General features: G+C 41.6%; 1 long non-coding RNA gene across 1 annotated transcript in view; it reads left to right on the top strand.

The window, feature by feature from the left end:
- The first annotated feature begins 363 nt into the window (after positions 1-363).
- Positions 364-6000, top strand: part of LOC120979501 — a 19927-nt gene continuing 14290 nt past the window's right edge. Inside the window, exon 1 of the long non-coding RNA XR_005774302.1 lies at positions 364-466. This is a non-coding gene — a long non-coding RNA (uncharacterized LOC120979501). The remainder of the gene's footprint in view (positions 467-6000) is intronic.

The following is a 6000-nucleotide window of genomic DNA, read 5'->3' as shown; positions in this document are numbered from 1 at the left end:
AAACGTGGTTTTGGTCTGCATCTGATCCGCATTTTTTGCGGATCAGATGCAGACCCATTCATTTCCATAGGGCTGCAAAAGCAGCACACGGTGTGGTGTCTACATCAGCACTTCCATTCCACGGCCCAGTGACAAAAATAGAACATGTACTTTTCTTGTCCATTTTTGCGGACAAAAATAGGCAGTTCTTACAAAGGGCTGGACATCCCCTTCCACAAAAAAGTGGAATGCACATGGTTGGTATCTGTGTTTTGAAGATTCGCAATTTGCAGATCACAAAAATGGCTACAGGTGTATGGATGAGGCCTAAGGCCCCTTGCAGCCGAGCGTTTGTCACGCTGCAAGTCCGCAGCGCAGCTCCCAGCCTCAGCTGCCAGCACTGATGGGGTCACATAGAATTATATTGATTTATGATGCTATGTAACCCTTACAGTTCTGGAATGTATTGGATAACACTGGCAACATTGTTATCCAATACATTCCAGAACTGTAAGGGCTACACAGCATCATAAATCAATATAATTCTATGTGACCCGTCCGTGCTGGGAGGTCAGGCCGCTTGTCTGCAAGGGGCCTAAGGGTCACACTCTTACTAGAATTCTATTTTTATTTTTTTTAAACCAGGAGTTTGCTGGAGATGAACCATTTCAAGATATCATGAATTTGTCCGTCAAGCTGGAGAAACTTAAAAGTGAGTAGCAGCTTTCTATGTAATGGGTATAAAAGACATGATGTGGCCTCGACAATTTCCACTATGCCTTCATTATGGAGTATTTCTCAGAGGCCTCACTCACACCGCTGTATCCAGTTTTCAGTCTGAAAAAAAACTGAGTGTTTGAAAAATGGATAGCTTGGGTGGTGCGTTTTTTTTTTTTGTTTTGTTTTTTTCCTCACCATTGTGTCAAAGAAAACGGATCCATCCCCATTGACTTTCATTGTGTGTCAGGACGGATCTGTTTGGCTCTGCTTCGTCAGGCGGACAGCAAAACGCTGCGTTTTGGTGTCCGCCTCCAGAGCAGAATGGAGACTGAACTGCGGCAAACTGATGCATTCTGAGCGGATACTTTTTCATTCAGAATGCATTAGGGAAAAACTGAACAGTTTTGGACCGCTCGTGAGAGCCCTGAATGGATATCGCAAACGGAAAGCCAAAACGCCAGTGTGAAAGTTGCCTTAGGCAAAAGTTGAATACCAATGTGGTGGGGGGGGTTCAAGCTTATTATTGGCAAATCTTGGGGGTAAAGAAAAATGGGGCATGTTGGCTTCATCATGCTCAATTATTTGGTCATTTTGTGGATAAGCTTCTGCCTAGCTTGCATGTTGATGATGAGGTTGGATGAAATGGTTGCTGTTCAGCAGCCGGTTATTGCATGAATATGTCCAGCTTTAAAAGTCTGGGTCCTGTTGTTCCTCTAGGGAACGTATGAATAAATCCACAGCTGGGCATTACCAGTCCTCTTGTCAATAGGTTGTTTCTCTATATCCTCTGTGCTATGTAGTAAGTGGTACCGGTGAAGCCATGATCTCCTGGCAGAGTGATTTCTCAGAGGCTGACCTAGACTAATCGTGCCTATGACAGCTAGACTTGCTTGGAGGACGGGACCCTCTGGGCAAGGCTTGGTGTAAAGCATGAACTATAGCTGTGATGCAGCTTGGGCATTTTATATGTGAAGTATATAGCAGAAGTATATTGGGTGTCAATGGTTCTCTCTGGGTGACTCTAATATACAGTTTTCTCCCTGAAGGTATATTCCTGAAACATGACCCTACCAGTGGTGGAGAAATAGGTATGTCCATTTTACATAACTGAATAAAAGTTGCTATATATACAGTACAGACCAAAAGTTTGGACACACCTTCTCATTCAAAGAATTTTCTTTATTTTCATGACTATGAAGGCATCAAAACTATGAATTAACACATGTGGAATTATATACATAACAAACAAGTGTGAAACAACTGAAAATATGTCACATTCGAGGTTCTTCAAAGTAGCCACCTTTTGCTTTGATTACTGCTTTGCACACTCTTGGCATTCTCTTGATGAGCTTCAAGAGGTAGTCACCTGAAATGGTCTTCCAACAGTCTTGAAGGAGTTCCCAGAGATGCTTAGCACTTGTTGGCCCTTTTGCCTTCACTCTGCGGTCCAGCTCACCCCAAACCATCTCGATTGGGTTCAGGTCCGGTGACTGTGGAGGCCAGGTCATCTGGCGCAGCACCCCATCACTCTCTCCTTCATGGTCAAATAGCCCTTACTTTCAAAGTTTTCCCAATTTTTCGGCTGACTGACTGACCTTCATTTCTTAAAGTAATTATGGCCACTCATTTTTCTTTACTTAGCTGCTTTTTTCTTGCCATAATACAAATTCTAACAGTCTATTCAGTAGGACTATCAGCTGTGTATCCACCTGACTTCTCCTCAACGCAACTGATGGTCCCAACCCCATTTATAAGGCAAGAAATCCCACTTATTAAACCTGACAGGGCACACCTGTGAAGTGAAAACCATTTCAGGGGACTACCTCTTGAAGCTCATCAAGAGAATGCCAAGAGTGTGCAAAGCAGTAATCAAAGCAAAAGGTGGCTACTTTGAAGAACCTAGAATATGACATATTTTCTGTTGTTTCACACTTGTTTGTCATGTATATACAGGTTCTTCTAAAAAAAAATTGCATATTGTGATAAAGTTCATTATTTTCTGTAATGTACTGATAAACATTAGACTTTCATATATTTTAGATTCATTACACACAACTGAAGTAGTTCAATCCTTTTCTTGTTTTAATATTGATGATTTTGGCATACAGCTCATGAAAACCCAAAATTCCTATCTAAAAAAATTAGCATGTTTCATCCGACCAATAAAAGAAAAGTGTTTTTAATACAAAAAAAAGTCAACCTTCAAATAATTAAGTTCAGTTATGCACTCAATACTTGGTCGGGAATCCTTTTGCAGAAATGACTGCTTCAATGTGGCGTGGCATGGAGGCAATCATCCTGTGGCACTGCTGAGGTGTTATGGAGGCCCAGGATGCTTCGATAGCGGCCTTATGCTCATCCAGAGTGTTGGGTCTTGCGTCTCTCAACTTTCTCTTCCCAATATCCCACAGATTCTCTATGGGGTTCAGGTCAGGAGAGTTGGCAGGCCAATTGAGCACAGTAATACCATGGTCAGTAAACCATTTACCAGTGGTTTTGGCACTGTGAGCAGGTGCCAGGTCGTGGTGAAAAATGAAATCTTCATCTCCATAAAGCTTTTCAGCAGATGGAAGCATGAAGTGCTCCAAAATCTCCTGATAGCTAGCTGCATTGACCCTGCCCTTGATAAAACACAGTGGACCAACACCATTAGCTGACATGGCACCCCAGACCATCACTGACTGTGGGTACTTGACACTGGACTTCAGGCATTTTGGCATTTCCCTCTCCCCAGTCTTCCTCCAGACTCTGGCACCTTGATTTCCGAATGACATGCAAAATTTGCTTTCATCCGAAAAAAGTACTTTGGACCACTGAGCAACAGTCCAGTGCTGCTTCTCTGTAGCCCAGGTCAGGCGCTTCTACCGCTGTTTCTGGTTCAAAAGTGGCTTAACCTGGGGAATGCGGCACCTGTAGCCCATTTCCTGCACACACCTGTACACGGTGGCTCTGGATGTTTCTACTCCAGACTCAGTCCACTGCTTCCGCAGGTCCCCCAAGGTCTGGAATCGGTCCTTCTCCACAATCTTCCTCAGGGTCTGGTCACCTCTTCTCGTTGTGCAGCGTTTTCTGCCACACTTTTTCCTTCCCACAGACTTCCCACTGAGGTGCCTTGATACAGCACTCTGGGAACAGCCTATTCGTTCAGAAATTTCTGTGTCTTACCCTCTTGCTTGAGGGTGTCAATGATGGCCTTCTGGACAGCAGTCAGGTCGGCAGTCTTACCCATGATTGCGGTTTTGAGTAATGAACCAAGCTGGGAGTTTTTAAAAGCCTCAGGAATCTTTTGCAGGTGTTTAGAGTTAATTAGTTGATTCAGATGATTAGGTTATTAGCTCGTTTAGAGAACCTTTTCATGATATGCTAATTTTTTTAGATAGGAATTTTGGGTTTTCATGAGCTGTATGCCAAAATCATCAATATTAAAACAAGAAAAGGCTTGAACTACTTCAGTTGTGTGTAATGAATCTAAAATATATGAAAGTCTAATGTTTATCAGTACATTACAGAAAATAATGAACTTTATCACAATATGCTAATTTTCTGAGAAGAACCTGTAATTCCACATGTGTTATTTCATAGTTGTGATGCCTTCAGTGTGAATCTACAATTTTCATAGTCATGAAAATAAAGAAAACTCTTTGAATGAGAAGGTGTGTCCAAACTTTTGGTCTGTACTGTGTGTATGTGTATGTGTATATGTATGTGTGTATATATATATATATATATATATATATATATATATAATATATTAGATTTTGTCCACATTTTTTCTGTCTTAGATTATATTGCCTTACATGCTATAGCTCAGGACATTGGCATTATCAGAACTTTGGCTGAGCTGAAGAAAAGAGTGCAGGATATAACGGGCAATACTAGAAATGATATATCCTATAAAGACTATGCCATGACGATGCTGGGACGCCGCTCAACTATGTGCCAGAGGTAACTGCTGAAGTGAGAGATCTAATATCAGTGATCAATGGCTTATCATTCAAAGTATAGAAATTTCTGCCACTGTCCATTTAAAAGGGTTGTCTTTCACCCCTTTGCCACCCATACCTCTTTTGGTTGGTACTTATGACCAAAAAATAAAATGCATAACATTACAATACATAGCAATTAAATGATTTGCAGATAACCCCAGGTCTGGGGTACTGCACCGTGACAGCATTGCGCCTGCTCAGCTGAGTAGAATAGCACCTGTTCAGCAGAGACGCAGGGCTAATGTCTGTGATTGGCCATAACGCCGATCAGACCCTTAACCCCTCAGATTCCATGGTCAATTATGACCACAGCATCCGAGGTGGCTTTCCCTGGGATCACTGTGTACTCCTGGGGTCTGAATGGTTCCCCCAAGCGGCAATTGGATATGCTGTTTGTTTCTTGTGATGGCCTCAGGTGGCAGGGCTCCATATGATTGTATTAAATGTCCCATATGCTACAATTGTAACATATTGCAGTGTGTGGGACAATTGCTTGTTAACATCCCCTAAGGGAGCTAGTGTAAAAAATAAATAAATGTGTAAAAAAAAAAAAGTCATACACACTCCATTATATCAATAAAAAAATACAGATCTTCTCGTGACAAATGAGCCCCACTCGGCTATATAGACATAATTATAAAAAGTTATTGGTGTCAGAATATGGCAATGCAAAGAAAAGAAAAACTATATAAATGTGGGAACATGGTAAAAGCAGAACCCATAAAACTATGGAGGAATTTTTTTTTCCTCAGTTCCACCCCATTTGAAATCTTTTTTTTTTTTTTTTTTTTTTTTTTTTTTTTTTTTTTACCTTCCCTTTACATCATATGTTATATTAAATTGTGCCATTTAGAAACTGCAACTTATCTCTCAAAAAAAACAAGCCTTCATATGGCTATGAATAGAAAAATAAAGTTATGGCTCCAGGAAGGCAGGGAGTGAAAAGTAAAAAATCGCCCGGAGTTGAAAAGATTAGAGCCCTGATGCCTTTTCTTGAGTGTAATATAACAAGCTGTATGTCTCCGATTAGTGTTTATTCTGACAGGTATTACTGAGGTTCTCCCGGGCACCTGTATGGCCCCTTTCACACGGGCGAGAATTCCGTGCGGGTGCAATGCGTGAGGTGAACGCATTGCACCTGCACTGAATCCAGACCCATTCACTTCAATGGGGCTGTTCAGATGAGCGGTGATTTTTCACGCATCACTAGTGCGTTGCGTGAAAATCGCAGCATGCTCTATATTCTGCGTGTTTTATGCAATGCAAGCCCCATAGAAATAAATGGGGCTGCGTGAAAATCGCAAGCAAGTGCGGA

Source organism: Bufo bufo, chromosome 9 (assembly GCF_905171765.1).
Source record: "Bufo bufo chromosome 9, aBufBuf1.1, whole genome shotgun sequence".
Lineage (NCBI taxonomy): Eukaryota > Metazoa > Chordata > Amphibia > Anura > Bufonidae > Bufo > Bufo bufo.
This window is presented reverse-complemented; position numbering and strand designations above follow the sequence as displayed.